Source organism: Numida meleagris, chromosome 5 (assembly GCF_002078875.1).
Source record: "Numida meleagris isolate 19003 breed g44 Domestic line chromosome 5, NumMel1.0, whole genome shotgun sequence".
NCBI lineage: Eukaryota > Metazoa > Chordata > Aves > Galliformes > Numididae > Numida > Numida meleagris.
In genome coordinates this window covers 69,138,479-69,163,711 of record NC_034413.1, presented here as the reverse complement: position 1 = coordinate 69,163,711, position 25,233 = coordinate 69,138,479, and the positions used below count along the sequence as shown (strand labels likewise).

Genomic DNA, 25,233 nt, shown 5'->3' with positions numbered 1-25,233 from the left:
ATTCCAAAGAATGGACACGGTTGTGGGAGTTGCTCACGACAGAGGTGACAGAAAAGAAACTCATGTCTCCTCTGCATTTCCAAACCTGTCAAATCCCTGATGTCTTATGAATCTGGTTCAATAGCTGTCTGCGATTATTTATTGTCTAATGGTAACTGACTCCTACCACCTGTCCTGTGTTGCTGTTGCAAGAAAGAAGCTGAGGCAGGAGAAGCGTGCTGAATGCCGTACCTTGCTTGTTGGAGTGAGGTTTAATAGGAACATGCCTGTGCTCCTAATGTATGTAATTCTTTACCTTTAAGAGAACGGAGTTTGGATACGTCTTTGGTAGGGCTTCTTGCTGTCCTCACTTTTTTGGAGGCAGTAAAATCTCTTTGGCATGCCGCATGCAGTCACCTCTTGTGTTCGCCTGAAATATTAGCAAGCCATTAACCCAAACTGCAACATACAATGGCTACATTTCAAGTCTGAACGCTTTTTACACTCTTACTGTTACAATCTCACATTAATAGTATAAATTGACTGCTTATTGCAGATCCAACATCATCTCCCAGTCAGCTGGGGTGTTAGTAGTGTTATGAGTTGACGAACCCTTAAAACCAACTTCTTGCGAGAAAATATGCACTATACATAAATGTGAAGGCAACATACTAATGCTTTGTTACTGAAATTGTGAAAACTTGAACTAAATGTGCTTTTTAGTGCTTGCTTTGAAGTCTGCAAGAATTGAAAAATGCATGTATTTGAATTTGACTATCATATGTCTAAACAACTTTCAAAGTAGTTTCATAATGAATCTGTTTTAATGTTCCTCTGTCTAATTGAAATCCTAATACCTAGGACCTCAAGGCTGTGTAGCTGCTATTTTCAGAGGTGCTGAGTGCATACAGCTGCTGTTGACTTCCCTTCATTCTCTGGGTGTTCAACACTTCTCAAAATGAGCGCATACAGCATCTGCTGCTAGTGCTAGAGTACTGGATTTCCAGCAAAAACAGCTGAAAATTTTCTGTAACGTTTCTATAGTACTCAAATGAGTTGTCCAGCACACACTGTGCTCTGCTGTGATAGTTTTGTTTGGGTGCTAGCTTGAGGATACCCGTGTAACTAACTTACACATTCGCTGCGTATGAGTAATGTGGTCAGCCTTGACTCATAGACCTCTCTTCTACACTGTAATGGATCTATGTAATGCATATCCCACATGGCCTTCACAAGAGTGTTACCTTGTTTGGCACTGATGAGTTAGAAGTTTTGATAGAGCCTGCTAGGCTTTAAGAATTTTGCTCCAGTTTGTTTGAATCAGATGCAGAACTTAAAAGTGAACGGAGTCAGGCACACAAAAAATAGAGTAGTGGTAAGGTAGCTCCCACATCTGTTAATTCAGTATGTATTCTTCAGCTGAAATGTTCAAACAAGTCTTGTGTAGATTATTCTGTTGAACTCACGAAGCTGAAGTTGTGTGTTCTTGTGATTATTCCCTAACATGTACTTAAAACGGGTTTCCCTCTGCTGAAACAGCAATTTTTATGTATTTCACTCCAGTCTGTCATTAGAACTTCCTCATCACTGGGAATTGCTTTGTGCCAAAGGAGAGGGGACAATTATTTTAAACCTTTCATTTTCACAAGCATTTAACACTGCTGCAAATTAACAATTGCTGCGAGCTGACGTGTGATTTAGAATATATGCTACTTCACTGGTAGCTGAACAATGCTCACTGAGATGTATGAAAACAATCATGCAACTATGAGTGACGCGTGCACTGAGATTGGAAGATGTTGGGTTATTCCCATTTGAAATAGCACTGTAAATGTGCATCATTAGTCTCTTGTAAGACAGGGAGGGTTGAGCATTAAAGTTGCTGCTTTCAGAACTGCTCAGGAGCGCTTTCAAGCAAGACAACATGCACAACTGTAAAGCTGTCTTCATTTTTAGCCTTGGAAATATAAATATGAAACTATGAGCTCAGACCACCAAGAAGTATGAGGCATGCCAACTAATGTTTACAGCAGTGGAGTCTTCATATTTTCCATGCATGAGTTGTGATACTTCAATAAATACCTGTCAAGCAGCAGAATTTACTTTGTTATTGCAGATTTAAATACTGTAGACTTTTTATTCTTTTGTTTAAATGGGCGAGTAGTCAAAGTAACTGCTTTCATTGTTGCTTCACACCTCGAGAATATAGTGCTAAAATTTTTGTTATTGAGTTAGTCAAGAGAATTTCTACTCATACAAAAGAGCAGGCAGAAATTTATTTATAGAGATACGGTATTGCAGATTTCTAAGCAACAAATTAAAGGGACCACTGGTTATTTTGTGAATGTGAATGTTTTACTGAGTATGAACCGTCTATTTTCTTTCCAAATATTGAAATGTTAAGAAAACAAATGCTTAGCAAACCAAGCCCTGAATTTATATTTTAAACAGTTCTGTGGGAAAATGTGTCTTGCATTCACAGCATGCTCTGCTTGCACTACAGTATTCATGTATCATGGGAATCCTAAGTAAGCACAACAGTACATGCAGAATATGTGCAGATATGTAGAAAATTACCAGAGAAAAGCAAAGCATCAACTAAATAAAATCCAGTTTTTATGTGCTAATGGTTAGCTGCCCCGAATCACAGTTTACCTCTAAAGATACCATTGCTTGGGAAGGCAAGCACTGAGAGAGTATTTAGTTTAAATACCTGCTTCGTTTAGAAATCTAATAGAGATCTAATAGAGATATTGCAGGTCATTTCTCCATCAAAATAGGTGATGTTTATTACGCAAGAAACACATTTTAAAACTCACAGTGGCAGATGTGTAATTTTCACACCATAGGGTCAGGCTACTGAAGCAATGACCTGTAGTGCACTTCTTTCATTAGCACTGTATTTTCCCACCAAGTTGATAGGAAAAGTGCTGCAGCTGCCACTAGGCAGGACAGATGCGTTGAGGCTGTTGCACTCTTTGCCTCTCCCACTTAGTCCAACAGTGCCTTCTCTCTTTCCATCTTAGCTTCCCAAGGTGCATTTTTTGAGAGGGCATATCACTCCCAGCAAAGAAACCCTTGCAATCTGATGCTGTAAAATCTTTTTTGAAGTTCTAACGTATTTTGGATTTATTCCACATTGTCCTGAAGTCACAAGAGGAAAAACACAGCAGAAACCCAAAGTTGTAACACCTTGTTGGATGACTTTAGGCAAGTCACTTTATCTGCCTGAGTCTCAGGTTCCTCATCTGCTAAAGAATAGAGCCTTGTAAAAATACTGTAAGATCTGCTGATGAAAACCATTTTCATGCTTTCATTTATGGCAGCGAATGCTTTTCATATGGGAAATCCTGCACGGTTGTATATGTATTCATCACGAAAACAGGAAAAAATATCCAAAGATCTATGATTTTTTTTAGTACTGATAGTAGTGTGCATTGGTTAGGAAGCAATAGAGTCTGATTTTTTCAAAAATAAATAAAAACAAAAGGGATTGAGTAAGAAGTTCAGAGACTACGACTCACAGGGAATCTGTGTATTGTCAGCATTTTACATGTAAGAAAGCACTGAACCCATTAGACTGCTGCTGCTTCAGAGCTGTGTGGAGACTTAGAAGTTCAGGAGGAAGAGAGGATGATGAGAGTTTTATAACCATAGGCTGATATTTTTGAAAAACATTATTACGTTTTTTAAACCGCAGAGGACTTGGAAGATAAAGCTATCTTCTTGTTCACTGCTGGGATCCACCTGCGGGTATCTGTGTAAATCTATGAGTTCTACTGCCAAAATACTTCCATTTGTTTCATTTCCATTTATGTCTGTCATTACATGTGTTCCCTTTTATAAAGGCATCGTATTTCCACATTTTGTGGTCAGTTATATAAACAGTCTTGCCTTTTGCGTGCTTACCTTGAAATGTGTGTCAGTGCTGCAAGTACCCTTACAAACTGTTGCTCTCTGAAATCGGGGTGCTTCGTGGTGTGCGCTGCTTGATTACTCTCCACTCCTTTGACCCGCCAGTTATGCCAGAAATTTGGCATCCTTGTTTCGTTTTGTGTTTAGAAACGTTGCCTGCTGGTTGCGTTGTGCTCTGTACACTACCATGGGCACGCATATGCAGAAGGGCCAGCAGTGCGGGGCTGCGGCCTGCAGAGCTGAGGGGGATGAGGCAGTGAGCTGTGGGCTCATGGCACCGTGGTGAAGGCCCGGCTGTCCTGGTGCTGTGGGGAGTCTGGGATTTGTTGGCGTCTGGGATTTTTACCACGAGCGTTGTTTAATATTGCGTACAACCTCATGTCTTGTCTGAGAACGGCAGAACTTCGGCCTTCGTTTAAAACAAAGCTTTCAGTCTTCTGAGTTACAGGAGGAAACTTGGAAATGCAGGGCCAGCTGTCAAAGTGCCAACCACTTGTCACTTGTAACTTCACTACCTAAACACGTTACAGAAAATAGCATTATTGAGACCTGTCTGGGTGGTGCTTTGTGTTCCCCTGCACCTCCTTGGTAAATGAGGTGTCCTTTTGTTTCCACACATTAAGTAATGTGTTACTCATCTGTGTTTGACCTTAGCAAGATGAAGTTAGTCAGAGCGGTGTGTGTGTGCAATGCCTCATGACTATGTTCCTTCCAGTTGGGTCAAACAAGACAAATTTTAGCTCTTAAGCGCACGGCTAAATTTACCCAGTTCTGCATACTTGATTTGGCAAAACCATATGGACTTTTTGATACATTCCTCAGAGCTCTTCTGAATCCGTTTCAAAAGTCTATATTCACGAAGCGTACCCACTGTTCAGTAGGAGGTGTAGAAGAACGGCGCCTATTTTAGGCGGAAGATTTCCTGCGCGCGTACTCGCCTCAGGCCAGCTAACACGAAGCCGTCACCCAAGGCTGCTGCGAGGCCTGGCCCCGTCCCCCGCCCACGCTCCCGTCAGCACACAGCTCTGCTCCCTCTTTCCTTCAGGCTGAGCCCTCTGGAGCAGGCCCTCGGGTCTGATCCCAAATCCCCTCTGTGAGGAGGATGCGCGGCTGGAGGAGGGGAGGAGGAGTTGAGGCACGGGGTGTGGTCTCAGGTCAGCTTTAGCCAGCTGTAGTCACGCTTTGTTTTTTTGCTGCGCATTGTAGGGCCGGTGCAGGAGATGGAAAATTCCCTTTTAACCAGTTAGGCAGGATTTCCACAGGAAAAACTGTATTTGCTAAACTGAAGCTGTGAAGCAGCTGATGGATCACTCCCCAGTGATATGCCTGAAAATCATCCTGTGGAACACTCGATGTTTTAAAGCCTATCCTGTTCCTTGATTAGCTTACCTTGAGGATGAAGGCTGGAGGGGTCTGTGTGCAGAAAGCAAGCTCAGTCTGCCTGCACCCAGGGCAGTGGACATCTTGGTTGACAGTGCAGCTTCTTTCTCTGAATGTGCAGCCCCTGATAAGAAGTGGTGCAGTAATAAGAGGCTTGGCAGAGAAAGAACAACTGTGAGCTGTTCAAAACATGCATAAGAGTATATCAGCCTCTATAATGTCCATGTAATTCCTTAAGATGTACTTCCTTTTTTCTTTTAAAGGAATTTTTAATCTGTAAGTAGTTTTTTTCCTTCTGTCAAGTGTGCTTAAGAATGTGTATCTGTAAGGAGCGAGCTCAGCCCAGAAGGTTCAAATAATGTATTCTTAGATAGAGGGCTGCTAGAATTCATCACAAGGTTTGACGTTAGAGCAAAGACCATCCAGAGCTGAGACGATGGAAAAATTAGCTGATATTAAAGAATATGTATAAATATGTAGTCATCTTTTTTTCTCCTGTTCCCCTAAGCACGTGATGCTGCTGCACACTCTGTGGGTCGTTTGCCCAGTGGTGAGCTGATTCAGGGAGCTAAATTGGCAGAAAAGTACTTGCTGCTTTTTGTGTAGCTGTTCTCTGCTATCTCATTTTCTGAACTGAATCACCGCAATGTGAGACAAACTCCAAAGGCAGAAGGGGAGAGGCAGAGTGTGAGCCAAACAGCGGAGGAGAGGAGCCAGCAGGGCAACACCTTCCCATTGCAGCAAGCTATTAGATTGACTTAACTGGAATCCAGAAAATCACTCTAAAAATTTTAGCATTTATTAAAGACGTTTTATAATTTTCTTCATTGGTTAATTGCCCAAATAATGATGAAAATCCAGCGGAAAGCATAGGGGTTAAGGATAGGCATGCATCGATGTTTTGGCAGGTTGTGTAAGAACACCGAAAAACAAGATTTTATCTTTTAAGTCAGAATTGTGGTCATTTTTTCAGTTTAGTGCCTAAACTCAAGATGTAGATGCAGTTAACATAGAATTGAATGCAATATTGTGTTTCACATAAAATATTTTGGTTTGAGCTTTTAAGTACTTTCCAAGTTTCAGATCTCCTCTACTCTGCTGTAGAATTCAATCTGAACTCGCAAATACTTTGTTTACTCCAGAATCTTTTTTGTTCTTTGGAATATAAACTATTCATTTTTGCTGCCAGCTATAGCTTGTAATGCAGGCTCATGAAGCTAGGCCACTTCCCCTAGCATACGCTCTCAGTGAGTCAGGACTGCGGGTGGAACTTGAGTTTTGTCATTGCCAAGAATAAAATCACTCTGCTTTATCAAAGCAGAAAACATAAGGGCATCATTCTTTATTACAAAAATGAAAAACTGCGGTTCAGCATTTTTGTATTTGCGTGTTTCTGTAGCTTTTTCAAATTTAAAATATTCTGGGCTCACATCAGCTTAAAAGCACTTGAAACCTATCAAAACACAGCCTGGTGTCCCAGCACGTGGAGTGCTTCGGCCTCATCCAACAAGACACCAGGACACAGCCGTGTTACTCATCACAGTGGTTTCAGAAGTGAGTGCTCCTTGCGTTGCGGGTTCGTACCCAAATAAAGCTAAACTTGCAGAATATCTCAGAGCAGTCTGGTAACCGATTGGCTGAACTGACACATTTTCTGGAAATTCCCGTAGAATCTGAGCTAAAATTATTTCTTTTTGATGCTGAAATCACAGCTGTGACGAATATTCATCCTTATCTATGATTCATGCATTCTCTCAGAATGGGAAGTGTTAGAGTAGCACAATTTAGTAACTTTTGTTTACTTCCTTCTAGTTCAGCATTTCTCATTTAACGTGTTTTCTCCTGTGTCGATTATCTGTGTAACAAACCCATTATTACCTGTCTATAACTGATCCTGTGCCATTTGGTCAACCATTCGCCGCTGTCTGGTTATAAAATGTGAAGTTTCCTGGGTAATGTCACATAGTAGGGGGGGAAATTTTCTGTATTAAAAGTTGCAAAATTCATTTAGAATCTTGTATCTTTTTTACGTGCAGAGAATTTCTCACTTCAAAGCATCGCACAATTGACCTGCAGAATGAAATGACCGTGGCTGTTAGCAGTTGCAGTGCTCCTTTACACCTGGTGACCCCTGTTTCCATGTGCCCAGCTCCCAGAAGGTAAGAGTATCTGGAACTTCTGGTTATACACTTTAAAGATCTCAAATCTGTCTCTCTCTGCTACTGAAGTACGGCTTGGGAGCGGTTTGCCTGTTGTGCCCCTCCACTTGGAATAGGAGCACGTTATTCCTGTGCAGCCCTGTGCCCTGCCGATAGCTTAATTTGTTAACTTTTCAATTTAGCAAAATCAGTAACTCCCCTTTGGTGCGCACTTGAAAGTCATGCTTCCTGTAATTCTTTTGCCTTTTGGTTCCTTTTAAAAGATTTCAACACGTTAGCAACCAGAGATTGTTTTTCTTCAAGGAATAGTTGTGTTTGTGGTGCTCTGCTTAATGTGTTCAAAAAAGAAATCTTGGTGGCCTTTGATGCAATTAAATTCAGTGTGGCTGTGGGGATCTTGAAATGGAAATATATTTCGCTGTGAAACTGTCATCCTAACTAGTCACTTCAGAGGAATGCTTGCTCTCCCATGGAATAAGCTAACGTCTATTTTAAAGCAAAGGTTTTTCTTTTCTGTCTACCCTTACGGTCATTAGAAAATGGTAAATGGAATCACCGTGTTAGGCTGAGCAGCTGGTAGTTGTATTTAAAGATAGCGTGTAAAAGCTGATGAATTATCTAAGTAACAAAGTCATAATACGGATACTGAGAGCACAAAGCGGTAACAGAGCTGCTCGTGTCTTTGTAAGAACAGCTGAGTACTAATGAAAATACCTAAGAAAAAACCTGAGCTTTTCTTGCACATTGCTCTCATAAACATGACTTCTTTAATGTCTTGCCAAACCTACGCTGTTAAAAGTCATATGGTGCCACTTGTAAGAGACTTTTAAAAATGATGTGCATTAGAGGGATTTCCTTGAATTAGAGCAAATTTTGTTCTTCTGCTTACAGCAATGTAATTTTATTTAAGTGAATACATTCCACAGTGGAGTACAATGTAGTTCATCTGTATTTAACTGAGCTATTAGCAAAAAGAACAAATCTCTAACTGGTTTTATGCGGGATGTGTCTTTTATGTGATGAGAGGAAAGGGAAATAAACTCTTTTCAAAAGGGAAACTTATAAATACCAGTCCCTGTAGTGCAATATCGAAAAGCTCCATTTGAATTGAAGGAAGCAGGTTTCTACTTTGTGCTGTGGTCCCTCAAGCCTGCACTTTGTAGGGTTCCCCTTGGTGAAGAGTTTTTAGGGATGGTATCGTCACCCCAAGCAGCGGGACTGGGAGTTCTGCCTGCCTGTTCTGCTTGTCATCTTCTACCAGAGGAGAATCTGGCTCCACGCTCATTTATTTTGATGCGGAATTTGAAGCTCCTTAGGAAACATATCATTCTACATTTGACTTTCCTTTTTTAAGTTTTGCAAACTGTGTTTTTACATGCATTTGCATGACATTTTTAGTTGAGTTTAGATTTTAAGGGGAAACTTTCAAGGCAACTTACTATTTTGTGAGTCAAAAATGAGTTTGAAACTAGTTGCAGTTGGAGTAGTTGAGATCACATGGTATTCTTTAAGTCAAAGATAGCTTCATTTATTCAAGAAATGTTTTGATGTGGTTTCTTGAGCGGAACAGTGACTTGTTTTGAACTGTATAGAAGAGACCCAGTGTCAAAATGGCTGATGACAGAATTCCATTATTTCAGCTTCCAAACACTTTTCCAGCTGAGGTAAATATGCGTTGGTGATGAATAAAACATCTTTGCAAGGGGTGTTTTGAACAGGGGGTTTTAATGCTTGGGAGTTAATATGCTCTTTAGGTACAGACTGTTGTTTTGCCTGTTGACTTCGGTTTGTCTTGGAGGGTTTTTTTTTCATTTTTATTTTTGTAAGCTTTTTTTTCTATTGAAATACAACGACTGATAATTTCATGATAAGTTTTACTTTTTGATCCCTTTGTATTTGAGGTTTAATGAGATTTTAGATTTCCAGCATGCTTCTATCATGCTTAACTGCTATCATATGAGTGCTGACTGTATTTTGAAACTCCAGCCTGAGGTGGGCTGCTTACTGCAGCACCCCAAGTCCTGAGCTAATGTGACTGGGTAATGAAGTGACATTAGAGTTGACTCTAAATCCACACAGCCAAAAAGTCCTGGACATGAAGCAGAATAACATGGATCCTTTTGTTTTGCGTTCACAGCACAGGGTCTGTGTGACTACATGCAGAATGAGATGTTTCTTCCCTGCTAAAACCCATAAAGATTTCAGTAAGGCTCATCACTTTCAATTATCTTTTACCATTACACTGAAGTCTGCTGAAAGTAGCTAATCGTTCTGTGTGTAACGACCAGGTTGAATAACCCCAATAATCCCATACAAACAGTGCAGGCCTGCAAGCTCTTTGCAAGCACAGTGGTTAAAAGCCTTGGCTGTGGGAGCTGTTTGCTCATGATGCTGGCTAGGTCAGTAACAAAATGAAAAGCTAGGTGAGGCAGGTCTAGATTCTCTCTCTGCATTTTTTTCTCACAATCCAGGAAGTGGGTTTTTTTTTGTAAGTGAACAGATTTTGCATTTTGAACATTGAAATGTTCATGGGTCATTGATGCAATTATGGTTTCCTTGCTTCAGTCCGCCTTCAGTACGTTTTTGACAAGCTTTTCCTTGAAGATATTGTCAGTGGTCTGTCAGCTATAAGGTGGACAGGAGATGGCATTTATTTTGTCTGATGTTGGGCTCACAGTGTCTGAATGGCCAGAGGCAGGCCAGGCATGGGGGATTTAAGCCTTTTTACCAGTGGCAGTACTCATTTGTGTATTTCTTTTCTCTTCCAGCCATCAGTTTTCATTAAGCTGATAGAAACTCATATCTGTGAGATGTCTACCTGGCTTTCAGATTGGATTAAAATTGGTCAGAAAGTTATTGGACAGAGGAAAGATGGTCAGGATGGTCACGTAACATTTTTTCATTAGCAATTGAAGCCAAGATGCTGCATTATAAAACTATGTCATGCGTTTGTGGGAGGTTCTTCTCTCTCTTATACAGCGTTAGTCTAGTGTGTGTTTGCAGCTAATGGCAGCCATATAAACTATTAACATTACCAGAAGCTTGCAGTGATATTTTACATCATCTGAAAACCAGTGGTGGAAAATGAAGAGAAGTATCTTGCAGAAGTAACAAATTCTGAGAGGAATAGGAACAATGTGGAAATTATAAGGCCCCAGTGTTAGCAGGGCTAGTAAATTTGGAAGAGATGAGGTGGTTTTCAGACTATAATGCACAGAGCTTCCTAATAGTTATTTCTTGTGGATCTGCAAAATACAAAAGACTTTAGGTTAAAGGAGTAGTAATGAATCATTTATGAGATATTATCTAGAAAGATGGATTGGTTCCATCTGTTACAGTAATAAAAAATAATAATGCTTAGCAATTACATAAATGCTTTACAGGTTTTCAGTGTGCATCACAAACATTAATCTAAGATCTAGCCCATAGCGCAGTTTTTAAAAGCTTGTAAAATGGCTTCAGCTTATTCGTACTGTCTTATTTCTTATTTTTAACAAGGAAATTTGTTGTAATAGAGTTTTTAAACCAGTTTAGAAAATTGAATTGTAACTCCTTGGTCTAAGACTGTATATGAAGACAGCCACGAAATTAGCTTCTTTTCCTTTCGTTAATTTAAGTTGCTGCAAGTGTCCATTTAAAATGCAGCTCTAAATGCAGGTGTTCATTAACATACAAATGATGAAGATGCCTTCCAAGATGCAGTACTCGCGTTATCTCACAGTTATTTGTTAATCTCATTTTTTTCTGTCTTGCAAGCAGCTCACTAGTTGAAGGCTGCTGTTTTCTGAACCGGAGTGCAGTCAACCAGAAGTTATGCTGTGCCCATGCGTTCTATTTCAGTGTGTGTGTCTGAAGAAATAGACAAGATTTATAGTAAATGCCGTTTAATGGATAATTATCCCTATTGATATTTCAAGCATGCCTATAGGTCATTATAAATATATAGATCAATATATATTACATTTGGGATAAGTATATATGTGTCTTGAAGTTGGATTCTTTGCCGTGCGACCTGTGACCTTGAAAGATAAGGTGCCATGTAAGCTGCTGCTTTGTAAATCTGTTTATCTATATACGTCATAGATTAGACACGGGCTTTACAATACGATTTGACTGAAACAAATGACATTAATTCCATTAACTGTGGTCAAAAGTAGTGTATGTATTGACAGGTTGAATGAGGTGGGTTACGTGCCTCTACCTACCAAATATTTAATTTGGAAGCATTAAACACATTAGCTTATGGTGAAAAATAGAAAAGTTTTAATAGAACTAAAACAACAATTTGCAAAGAAAAAAAGGGTATGATTTCCTTGAACAATACACTGTTAATTCATATAGAATGAGGTTAATTAAAATGGACAAAAAAAATTCAGTGTTTCATACAGACAGGAAATGATGGGTTCCTTTTAGTTGTATCCAAGTGCTGATAATCATTTCTGCAACAGAGCAACAGTTTGTTGTCAGTGCTAACTCTACCCCTTTAATCATCAATGACCTGGAAAGCAGTTCTTTAGTCTCATTATCCGGGCTATCTGGGTTAGTGTTACAAAGCATAAACTGCACATGGAGGAAGCGATTAGCAGTGCAAAGTCGATCTTGCTTGGTAACTCCCAGATGCTACGGGGTGTGCTGTGCTGCTCGCCCTCCCCAAAGCTTTCTGTCCTGCTATCCCTGCCTGCACATTCCCTGGTACCCAGCTGCCCCACCAGCCGCTCTCTCAGGAGGCATGGTACCAGAGCATCTTCAGAATGACAGCCTTCAGAGATTATTCATCTGATAACAAGTTCAAGGCAGCCCTAACATTAAGAATCATATAATCATTGAATGTCTTAGGTTGAAAGGAACCTTAAAGATCATCTAGTTCCAACCCCTCTTCTGTGGGCAGGGTTGCCACCCACCAGCTCAGGCTGCCCACGGCCCCATCCAGCCTGGCCTTGAGCACCTCCAGGGATGCGGTGTTCACAGTTTCTCTGGGCAGCCTGTTCCAGTGCCTCACCACCTCTGAGTAAAACATTTCCACCTACCATCTAAACTAAACCTGAAGTCTTTTAGTTTAAAACCATTCCCTCTTGTCCTCTCACTATCAGACTGCGTACAGAGTCACTCTCCCTCCTGTTTAGAAGCTCCCCTCAAGTACTGGAAGGCCACAATGAGGTCTCCCCAGAACCTTCTCCAAGCTAAACGAGCCCAGCTCCCTCAGCCTTTCTTCATAGGAGAGGTGTTCCAGCCCTCTGATCATCTTTGTGGCTCTCCTCTGGACCTGCTCCAACAGGTGCTCCGCATCTTTCTTGTTCTGGGGACCCAGACCTGCACACAGCACTCCAGATGAGGCCTCACAAAGGCAGAGCAGAGGGGGACAACCCCCTCCCTCACCTCGCTGCCACCCCAGTTTTGATGCAGCCCAGGACACCATTGGCCTTCCAGGCTACAAGCACACTCTGCTGGCTCATGTCCCACTTTTTATCCACCAGGACCCCCAAGTCCTTCTTGGCAGGGCTGCTCTTAAAGAATACTGTACTCATATCTGGGATTGCCCCAACCCAGGTGCAACACCTTGCACTCAGCCTTGTTGAACCTCATTAGGTTTTTGTGGCCCCACTTTTCAAGCCTGTCCAGGTCCCTCTGGATGGCATCTCTTCCTTCTATTGTACTGACTGCCTCACTCAACTTGGCGTCACTGAAGAATGGTCTCTATTAGTGTGTGATGCTCCATTTGTTCTTTGCTGGCCTGCAGTGCTTGCCTATTCACAAGTGCCAAATCATGACTAAAAGGAGTTCCTGCTTGTATCAGAGTTTTCCTTCTCTGCCTCCTCTGAAGTCCGAAGTACACTGTAGAAATCCCTTACTGCAAGTGTGCAGCAGCATGTTTCCTCATCCATTGCAGAAGGTTGGTTGTCATCCAGACTGCTACAGAAACCTGCCCAGAGATTGAGCTGAGCACTGCACACAGTTCTGGAGTAGGCTGGAGCTCCTGCGGTGTGAGTGTTGTGATGCATTTTTAATACCACACTGATAAGAGTTGAATTTCGGTGGCGTTCCTCTATACTGGTGTTGTTTCATACAGTAAGGCATTAAAACAAATGCTTTCTAGTTGATGATGCACGGGAGCTTTGACAAACCAGTTCCAACTCATCTTGCTTTGAGGTGGTTGGATTGCCTGGCCCCGAGATCTGCCCTGTTTTTCTGCCAGAGCTCACCAGCCCATGCCAGGACTGGCAGGAAGGAAAATGCGCTTCTGTCATTACTGTTGTCCGGGCTCCAACCCACTTGCATCAGCAATTTAAACCAAGATGCCACTCTGTGAACAGGGTTTGCTGAGACATCACACACCTTCTGCTTTTTTGTCTCTCTAGGAGGTGCTGTACCTCCTGGAGGGTAGCAGGATGGATGATAAGAAGTCAAAATAATAAGCCACTACTCCAGGATTTCCCTGAAATCTTGTCCTAGGCAACAATCATCTGCAAAATCTGTAGTTAGGCTAGTGAAGATTGGTTTGATGTTTATTTTTTCCTATTCTTTCTTTCCATAGAAGCTGGTAATTATGGTCGAGAGTGTTGTTCTGAAGTTCTAAAATGTGTGGCTGAAGTCTCCTGAGAAAACTGCCCTAGGCTTTTCTACTCCAATGGAAACAGAGCTTACAACAAGGCTTCAGAAAGTGAGCGACTCAGTATTAATACATTTTGTCTAGAATATGTAAGCAGCTAGCTGTGTCACATAGCAGGACAATGCAAAGAGCTGAGCAGCCGCATACCGTAGTATATTAGTTTGCATATCTTGTAATAATGGTGTGATAATTGTGGTGCTTCAGAAATTACTGTTGCTCTTTGCTGATAAATTGTTTGTTACCATCTTGTTCACGTTTGCCTGTGATAGTTTGCGAGTGATTTCTTGTTTCTTCTCAGCAGTAAAGTTACAGGACTGTCTGGAGGCTTTCCCTTGTTTCACTTTGCAGGTTCTTTAAAACAAAGGAAGAAGAGACCTGTGTGTATATGTGGGAAGTTCTTGGTTGGATCTTATGTGTGTTAGGTTGCCTTTTGTACATCTTTCCAGTGCTTTGCAGACATAGGTGATATTGAGCAATCTTTTCTCTCTTTTGTAGTGTCTTTTAAAGAGCCAGTAAAGAGTCTTGTGGAAAAAAATGGTATTAATGGCTAATAAGAAATAATCTCTTAGTAGTACTGCTCATCCCTTTCTTTTTTTCCACTGTCTTGATCAGAGTGTATGCTTTAGTTGCTGTTGAGTGTTGGATTATCAAGCTGCAGCATTTGTGGTAATACACAAATCTGATTTTACTCATGTCTGATTAAAGAGAAGGCATTCTCCTTTGGTGGAATGTCCTGTGGAAATGAATGCCAAAGGAAGCACCTCTCCTTCAGTTCAAGAGCCTGGAAATATTGTGTGTTCATCCAGAAGCAACAAGAGTGTTTCTGATTCTTGAGAACCTTGAAACACTGGTCCTCATTGCTGACGTTTTGCAGTGTGTCCAGAAGGGAAAAACGCTGCTTTGGGAGAGATAGAGATGGATCAAATTCCAAAGTTACCTGTGTTGTTCCTGCCTGTGTCCGTAGCAGATGATACCTCAGGTAATCAGGTCCTAAATTATTAGACGCCAGAAGTCAAACTCCAAGGACATCTCCCAAGCAACCAGGAAGCCAGTATGTTCCACGTCATGAAGACACATGCAGCTGTCTTCTCACAGTGACCCTGAACTACAAGTGAAGTGATGATAATTGCATATTGCATTTTTTTGTTTTTCTTAGTAGGCATCCACAGAGCACTATGTTCTAAGTACAAATGAGAAGTTATTTGTATATCCTTCTGAGCCTTGCAGCGTTTCTGTGATGTTGCAGTTTACTTGGTCTAAATGATACACTTACGGGGAAAGTGTGGAAATAGAGGTGAAGGATCACAAAATGACATTAAAATTGGTGTAGAACTCCAGGCTTCCCACCTTCTGCTTTCTTCCTTCACTTGACATTGCCAAGAGAAAGCATAACAGAAGTTGCTAACATGATAGAAGTTTCCATTAGATTCTCTCTCTAAAAATCAAAATAGGGTCATTTGGAGAATAACCTTTCGAACATAAAATGTTAATGACTGCTGAGGTCTGGACAGGACTGATATGCTCCATTTACACAGATGTAGCTTCGGGTTATGAGAAGTGTATGAAACACAGACAGCCACCAAATAACTCATTACCCCATGGAAACAAAAATGGTCTTTACCTTCAGAATTTCATTTATTTTCATCAGCGCTAAGGACAGACCTTAAACAATGTTGTTTCCAGAACATTCTTACCATTATCGGTGGCATTGTTTGACTAGATTTACAACTGTGTAACAAAGACAAGTACAAATGGCTATTAGGAAATTATTCATCAGGGAAAGGGAGTGTTGTGGTTTGGAGTGTGGGGTTGGCTGAGTTTATTTCAGACAGTAACGTTTCAGCTTGAGGATTGTGGTCTTTCACTCTCTTTGCTGTATGACCGGTCACACAAGTCTCGTTTGATGGGATGATTTGAACTGTTTAAATAATGAATAACGGGTAGTGAATACTACAGTGTATGTGTGGGCAAGGTTAATCATATTTGTGCAGTGTGGGAATCCACGTGAAGAAAAGCTGAGAGTCTCTTTGTTTGTATATTTGTTAGTAGTGGTTATTAGTGTATGAGCACGTTGAATTGGAGTTCGTGAATGGTGCAAAGGTTGTTATCCTAAGCAGTCTGAACACCTTCTGAATCTCTGCCCTTCCTTGCTGCTGCTGAGTACTGGCACTTCCTAAAGTCATGATCACGAGCGAGCCTGTGATTTCTGTTAATGAGAATCTTTGAAGGCATGTGCATGTTAAAAGGCAAGTGTTCCCTTTGAAAGTGGTTGCTTTTGGACTCGTTGTGGTGTTGGTTTGTTTAAAGTTTTTTGAGCATCTGTGCACCTTTTTTTTTTAACTAATGTAAATAAAAGATGGACTGAGAGAAGGGGTAGACCAATTTCCAGAATGTATTTACGATGTAGGATGAACCACGAGACTTTCTAGGCTGATAAAAATGGCTGGAGACTGTGGTGAACACTGAACCCAGATTATCATGGCAATTTGGTTGCTTGAATTTTTTTTTTTTTTTTTTTTACTGTGTTTTGCTGCTTTATGTAAGATAATGGTTGTTAGGAAAATAATCAGCTTCATGAATGGTGTCGTTTATTGGTGAATGGTGTCAGATTTTGTTTGGTCTCCTTAAATACGCTTACCCCTGATACTCACATGACAAACGTCGTGACCTGTACTGGAGATCTGTTGGGTTAGGAAGAGCAAAAGGAGTCTTGTATGTTTCCGGGCTTATTTGAATGTGTTTTCCTTGAGGGAAATCCCACATAAAACCTCTCATTTATTTTCCCATACAAGAGACAGCGAAGGCAACAAGAGTTATTCCCCAAAGAGGAAACTGCAGCAGGTTCTTGCTTGATGGCGGTGCTAAAGCTGGGTGCTAAAATAAATACTCCACAGTACATTTAAGTTTAAAGCACAGCATTATAAAACTGCTGGAGGTTGTTGGCAGTATCGAGGCAACTTTCTAACAGAATTAAATGAAGAAGTCAAGAGTAGAACATCCATTCGGGAGTGCACTGCGGCGTGGGAGTGGGGAGGGCCAGATGGAAAGGGTAAAACCAGCTGAAAGGAAGAGAAATGTTCCCAGGAAAAGGATTAAGGTGTTTTTGAAGAACAAAAGTAGCAACTCACATTGGGTATATAACTTAGTGTATAGAAATTTTAAATTGTTACATAATTGGAGCTTTATCATGACATTAACGGTGTAAAATTTACCATTTAGGAGACTTGATCACCTGCTTGGTGTGTATGCTCCCCTTCTGCATAACACCAGATAATCTTGCTGTTACACTTTGTGAATTCCTCCGTTTCTAGTGAGTTTGGCTTTTAAATATCTGCCAGCTCTGAGTTCCAGCAAGCATTGGCATGAGTAATGAGTCAAGCCTTAGCGCAGCATTATTCTTTGACAGTTCTAAAAGGATTATATAACTAGAATTTTAAATAATATTTTTGAAATGTGTAATTTAAAAGGTCCTCATATTTAATTTTTCATGCCATTTAATTGACATTGCAAAAGAATCATTAAGTTGGTGATGATTAAACCAACACTTTTATGTATCAAACTCTCTTTTGGGAGAAATTTAGTCATCACAGAGGAGATCTAGATGTATATTTTGAGGGAGCTGCACTAGAAGTAGGGACTGCATAGGCTTTTCAATAAATCTCTGCCCTTATTTCTAGCCTAAAACCTCCTTCTTGTCAGCCAAGGCACATCTGGATATTTTGGAAAAAAATCTGTTTTGCTTCTACATGCCACTCATTTGGGAACGAGAGCCTTATTTCACCCGTGTGGGTTAAGCCCAATTTGAACCAGATTCTGAAGAAGTGAGGATGTAATTAAATTGTTCAGTGTATTCTCTTGTTGATATTAAGCTGTTTAATCTTCTATATAATAAACGTCTGCATTCACTTGAAGTAGGTAAGAAAGTTTCACTTGCTTTTGTGTTATTTGGTTTCAGAATTCTGCATACCTGAGACAGTTACTGCAGATCTGTGTAATTTTTCTTACTTTGTGAGAGCTCTTCACTCTATTGCCTCAACAGTTGGGTTTTTTTTTTTTTTTTGTTTTTAACTTAAAAATATAGTAACTTTTTTTGTTCCTTGCCAAGGCTGCTAAACTGCATTATCCCATCCTGTGAAGGAGAGGCATGGTATCATTACAGACTCAACTGGATTAGCCTCACCTAAAATCTTGTTGTACATTTAACAGCGGTTGCTAGATGCTTCTGTTTTGTATCATCTGTTGGAGAGTTTCTGTGTAAGATGGGAACTTTGCTGAGAAAAAAAAAATCCAAGTTATGGGTAGTATCAGTAGAGCGTGTTGCATAAAGAGGTTAATAAAGAGGAGAAAGAAAGATGATGAGAAATGAAGGAATGCTAAAGGCAGAGGAGCAAGTCTTAATGCATCAGGTCAGGAAATGGTGACAATACTCTAACAAGGAATTGAGATAGGATGGGCTTACAATAAAAATGACACCAGAAAAGGCAGGAATTTCTCAGATAAGATGAATAATTGGAAGTATGTGCAGGTTCTCTAAGAACAGAATTTAACTGATCTCTCAGAAAATTCACTCTATAGCTTAGTCCTGAAACCTCCTGATGAAGCAGTTTGGCAAAGGCTTGGAAAAACATATGCCTGGCAGCAGTTTTTCTGAAGATCAGTGAGTATGAATCAGCTGAACATGACTTTGATGGTTTTCTGAAAGCAAAACCCAGAAGCTCATCCATTCACATCTCTGTTAGCTGAAGGTTTGCCACTGAGCATCATGGTCATTGATGCTAAAGAAATTTTCCAGGCCTAGCAAAGTTTCTGTAGAACTTAGTAGATCCCATGCCCCATTTGTTCAGTCTGTGTCGTTGGCAATAATAATAAAGAAAAATCACTGGCTCCAAATACAGACTGTTCCCAGATACACACACAGCAACATATAAATCTGGACTAAATGTCAGCACTTAAAAGGTAAAAAGGCTAATTGCAACTAAAGCAAATTAGTCCTTCCCCTAAAGATAAGGAAACCAGATCCTGTATATCTGTCTCATCCTCAGCCCCATGTCCTGCTTAGTCTCGCTCCCTATTACAGACTTCTGAGCTGCATTCCCCATTTGCCCTCTTTTCAGTACTTCCTCCAAGTTTTAATTCAGCCCTTTCGTGTTTCCTTCTCTATCCTATGGGGCTGCCCAGGAGTAGGAGCCCTGGTCTGGGGACCAGCTTGGGAGACAGGGCAGCTCCTGCAGGACTTCCCCTTCCAGGTGGAGCAGTGGGCCCAGCTGCGATTCACAGGGGCAGTGGAATCCTCATTTCAAACTCCTTCATCTGAGCAGAAACTGAGAAATCACAGCAGGAAGTTTCTGTGGAAGGAGCAAATGGAGAAATGTAATTTGAAGAGCGAGCTTTTAGTGCAATCGTTTTGTTTTAGCACCAGAAATTACATGTAAAGACCTATACAGTGGTGTTTCGGTGATGCTGATTCCGTTAACTTCATTGTTGGCTTTGCTGTCAGATGCATTTATTTTATGAGCCAGGACTTCAGCCAGTCTCCGTCCAAGTGAAGCTCTTCTGCCCTCGCACAGCCACTTTGCAGGAGCAGATCTCGTCTGCCTCTGCTGGGGCCGTGCCAAACGTCTGCGAGGCGTCTTCCTGCTCTGCTTATAGACGAGGCATCACAGCACTTATGGGAGGCCAAATAAATTTAAATAGTGGATCAATCTACACAATCTTAATTTAGAGCTTAAATTATTTCTTTGGAGGAGAGTAGATGAGTCCTTGTGAAAATCACAGGACTTCTTATGCTTCTGGCCGGGCTGGTACCAACAGGGTGGGGAGGCACAGCAGTTTGCAGAGCAGGTGGATATGTTGTTTCCTGAGCACCTAAAGACGTGGGATTACTCAGGGCATCGTCTTGTACCTGGAAAAAAGGCCCCTTATGTGACACTGTGTTTGTAATATTTTGTCACTTGAAAAACCCGTCATTTTCCCTGCTGGAGCTTCCCCCTTGTCTAACTTTATTCTTTCCTTCTCTGTCCAAGTTTGTGATTGAAGGAGTTCTGTTTACTTTGCTGCAGACCCCTGGCTTTCAGAGGAGTCTGCTCAGGCTAACTTTTGAAATCCTGCTTAACAGTTTCAAGCAAATATACGGGGCATGTCAGAGCAGAATACTTTGGGACATCTTTTTGCTTCCAGAGTAACTTGCAGTTACGACCTGGAATTCGTTCTGGAGTCACAGGTGCCTCAGGGCAGAAGTATCTTCCAAACGTGGCTCTTGTCTGCCCGTATTATCTGTGTGCTCTGTAACGGTTGTCCTTGAATACAATTTTATTTGAATGTATTTGCAGCATTTCTTGTGCATCCATTGCGATTATTTTATCTTTCAGAGACTGAAAGATTCAGTAGTTGCAACTAACGTTTTGAGCAGCGTTAGGGTTCAGCCAATACTTGCAAAGTCTGGGCTCTCACCATGAACCTAAGGCTCCTCGCTATGTCTTTGTGGGGCAAAAAAAAAAAAAGAAGCCACTGAAAGACTCCAGTGATGAGACTTAAATGATTCTCCAGAATGTGTCTGTAGGCACAGCTGTCTATTCGTGGGCTTTGGCTGCTGCCCTTGTGCAGTATTGCTCGTTTGCACATGATGCATTTATACGCCCTGTACAAATCTTGAAGAAACCAAGCTCCCCTTCTAATGATGCCACTGCAAACAGATGCACTGCTTCTGAGCATGTGTGGAGGTGATCCATCAGCTTCCTCTGTCTTACTCTGTGGGCCCTTATGTAGTATAACGTGCTCAGAACAGCTTACATTAGTCTTATCTTCAGGTTGCTTAAAGGCTTTAGTTACATGACATGGGTAAAGTGGGATCTGGAAAAATTTAAACTTGATTGTTGCTGTTACAAGAATGTTGTCAGGTTTAATATTCTTTTCCTGTTTTAAATCTGTGCTGTATTTTGCCATTAGTAATTTATAACAAATTGTCATCTTGGAATTGTAACTTTCCTTTCCTTCGTGGTTCTGCAGTACTCCAAATATTTTCATTTACTTGTGTATAAAAGATGCTACCGGATAATCTGACTTCTATTTCTTGCTTTTTGTATTGTTTTGATATTTAATTTTAGAACTCATTTTCTCCCATTTCTTCTCATCAAATCAAAAAAAGCTCTTATTTAGCTCGGTGATGAAAGTTCTATCTAAACACTTCTGCTTATGGGATTTTTTTGGGGGGGAAATATTTCCTGGAAGCGGAATTTGGAATACAAACACATGCGGCCTGCTCAGGATCATATTTCAACGTTACTCAGAATACTTACATAAGTAGATAGGGAGAGCAGGATGATAGAAATTTTGTGACCATTGACTTCCTGTCTCACTGGTGCTGGTACATTAGCCCTTATCAAAGTTGGAAGAGCAGCTACAACATAGCCATTGTAGGGACTGGATCAATACCTGGCAAGGAGCCTGAAGGTCAGATAAAGTACTTAGGCAGGCAGCATGCCAGGCTAAAGAGATATCAAGAAAATCAATTAGATACTAAAGAAAGAGCAGCAAGCTAACTAAAAATCCAATCTTGAAAGGCTCTTTATATTTTGAAGTCAGCTTATTAGTGTTAGCTATATCTTTATCTCGCTAATAAAATTACGTTTGTTAAGCAATTAAAACCAGACTCGGGTCATACAAGGCTAGCACAAAACTAACTGTAAACACCTGTATAGTACTAGTTTAGAAATAGCTACAAATGGTGGAGATTAAATCAACCTGCTTTCAGGGTACGGCGTTGTACAACTTGTGATTAAGCTGCTCGCCTCCTCCCCGCATCGATTACTTTACCTAGGTGCATTTGGCATACGGCTTAGATGCTTTCTGCTCTGAGTGGTAATGGAAAGCACAGATTTGGAGTATGTCTACTAGTGCTGGGTAGTTTACTTGGTAAGTTATAGCTGTCTGAAGTCAATATATAGAAGAAAAACTCAGGTGGGATTGGTCGCTCCTGAGCTTTCCTGTCCACTCCTCCAAGCTGCAGCGATGGGAAGGAGAGACATGTTTTCCCAGGTCAGAAAATGGAAACGCCCTCAGTCAACAAGTGCACTGCAGTATCACTTTTGGGATGCCAGAAGTCCTTCCTCCCAGCGTGGCCAAGCAAATTTAAGGTGAGGAACTGCTCTTGCTCTTGGCTGCAGTCTGGTACAATGCAGACCAGTCCTGAAGTGAGAGGAAACTCACCACGTGTCATTATTCAGAGAGAACCTAATCATGTTTGTTCCACACTGTCTCCATCAGCCAAGACGTGGAGAGCCTGCTCCGGGCCATCCTTATCTGCGTGTTGTAACCCTCAGAAATTTAAGCTGAGGTTGGTTGAAAAGAAGAATTCCAGTTGAAACAAAGGTCTGTGCATTTTTTGACCAAGTCACTAACCGTTCAGGAACGCCTGTGTGGTTGTGGTAGGCTCTGCCACACATTGGCTTTAAATAAAATTCTGGCCTTGCAGAAGCCACAGGCTTCATCAGCTTTCCATGCTCCGCTGTGTGTGACTGAAAATACCTGGTAGAGGCGGTGCTTACCTTAAGTGTTGGATGGCAGGCTGGCTTTGTTGGTTGCATTAGAGGTGGCTTCCCACCTGGCTGCTGTCACACGTGTGCCCTTGTGACTGATGGCTGTGAACTCTGTTGGCTGGATGTCAGCATCCCACCTGCTCAGGTGCTCGGCACGTGTGGGTTTGTGGATTGTAGATGCGTATGCACGCCTCCTCCATACCTCGCTGTGATGAATTCCTAGAACTGCAATAATACTCATTCCTTTTACATTTTGACTTTATGTGAAGACGCAGGGCTCAATGCATATTAATGAAAAATTGAAAAGTTGACTGTACATAATTAATAAGGTTAATTTATTTTATTCAGTTCTAAGGCACGACTGAGAAATCAGAGTAAGGAAGCAAAATGGGCATAAATAGTGACAACAGAAATTTGGTCTGTCACTGAGGGAAGGGCTCAGGTTCTTCATTTTGTGATTATTTCCCAGTTTTGATATATTTTATGATAGCCTCAACCTATAGTTTCAGCACACGCACCAGGCTTTAATTCATTTGAACCTTGTTGCAAATCGTCTAGATAACAGAATATTGCAGGAAATAAGTATTGTAAGTCTTCTCAACCCACATTTCTTTACAAGTCCTTGGTCTCATTGTCAGGACAAATCCATAACATACTTCTCGGTAATCACTTTCTTTTTAAACTCAGATCCAGACTTCACTGCTTGGCCTATGAGTTATTTCAGTCTGAAAAGGTGAAGTCTTTAAGAACTTGACTGTTGAATTTTGTATTTCAGAAACAACACACAAAAGCAGGACATCTCCATGAGAGACAAAATTCTCCAATGTCAATATTTTAACTCTATATAAAGAACAGTGTAATCAAATCTTCCTTTCTTATCTATCCGCCTCTTCCAAATATCTGTGTATTTTCCACAGCTTTGTTTAATGGAGTTTTATTTTTATGAAGCTGGTGAGGAACGCCACATACGTAACATACATATGTGTGTTATCTATAGTGTAAGCAGCAGACAAAATAGTGTCTTTGATAGAATGGCAGTGATGTATGCACAGTAAATTAGAAAGACTTGTGCGAAATCCCTTCTACTGTTCTGGAGATCAAATGTAAATCTCTGCAGAGACTGAGAGTTACCTATTAGGGATATTAAACAGAAACTAAGCCTTCAGTCTGAAATAGGGAGAGGGCAAGTAAACGAAGAGTAATAATTTAATTATGAACGTTCCTTTTTTGAACATTAATACTTACTCATTTCTTATTCAGACTGATTTCTAAACTTGAGTCAAGGATTTTTATAAATTTCAAGGAACTGAAGGCTAGAGACATGACAGTCTCTTCCATTGTGATCTAGGCCTGATCCATAAGCCCTGGAGAATTATACTGGGGTAGGACTATGGGGTCCCACCTTACTGGCCCACTGCCTCCAATGGAATGTCCCATCCTTGTAAAGTTGGGAGCGTGCAGCGTGTGCTGCACCGAGCTCCACGTTCAGCAGCCCGGGCTGCTGGCCTGAATGCAGGTGGTGGTGGTTGAAGTTGCTGTGCTTGCGTGACCTGGAGCTGATCCCAGTATGTGGGCACTGATGTCTTCTGTAGAGGAGAAAAGCAAACCTCTATGGGCCTTCAAAACTGGATCACAACGCCCAGTTCTCCACGTGTCTGGTCTCGAATACGGGGTCAGATAATGGTTTCCTTAAATCACCACTCAGGAGGACATTTCAGTTACCATCACAGCAAAACTATTAGATAGCAGAAGTGTAAAACTTGACTTCTCATGGAAAACAGTCCTTGTTGGTTATACGTATTTCATGAATGTGTATCACTAAGAAATGTTTATTCTGTTCGGCGTTGTCAGTTTCCAGAAAGGACATTTTCTATCTTAGCAAAAGGAGCAGGTATTTTAGGATTATAAAAATACAACAGAGTGGGAAAGTCTGTTTTGGGGTTGACAGTCTGATTACATCACCTTTAAAGAGAACATGCACGTAACTGGGTTGCAGTCACCTGGGATGCTACAAATATACCACCCCTGCCTAGGATTACTAGCAGGAAGTAAAACTGCATATATTTCTGGTTTTCTGACTTCTGCAGACGTGCTCTGTCAGTAACTGTTTCAAAGCTAATTCAGGATTTTTTCTTTTTTCTTCTTTTTTTTTTCAATTCTGTGAATGATTCCGATGCATTGACACAAGAATTCACCAATTCAGTAACAAGCAAAAAGACTTTCAAATAAAACTTACCACATTTGTTCAAGTTGTTGAAAAGCAGGAAATTACTGTTGCTCTCCAAAAAGCAGCTGTGTGTATACAGTGACTTTTATTTAATGATTCAAATTATAGCATAAATATACATTGTATTGCTTGTTATTCTCATTTGTATTGCAATATGCCAAAGAGCCTTGAGCACAGACATGAGCTGAAACAACCCAGGCTTTGTAGAGGAGCAGTCAGAAAGCAGACCTCTCTGGCACTAAGAAATACTAACTCTTCTAAATTCTGATGCTGGAAGAGTGCTATATGTATTGTTAAAATCCCATTGTATTGTATATTGGTTGGTTTCTTGCTTGGTGTGACCAACGGGAAAAAAAAAGTCTCAGAAGTCATTGGTGTTAAACTTGCAAGAAAAGGATAGCCCAGCAGCAAAATTAATCACATGGAGTTGAA

The 25,233-nt window shown here is 40.9% G+C and overlaps 1 long non-coding RNA gene across 2 annotated transcripts in view; it reads left to right on the top strand.

The window, feature by feature from the left end:
* The window catches only part of LOC110400467, a 485,666-nt gene that overhangs the window by 84,951 nt on the left and 375,482 nt on the right, over nt 1-25,233 (top strand). For both annotated transcript variants that reach the window (XR_002439868.1, XR_002439867.1), the window contains exon 4: nt 7,311-7,433. This is a non-coding gene — a long non-coding RNA (uncharacterized LOC110400467). The remainder of the gene's footprint in view (nt 1-7,310; nt 7,434-25,233) is intronic.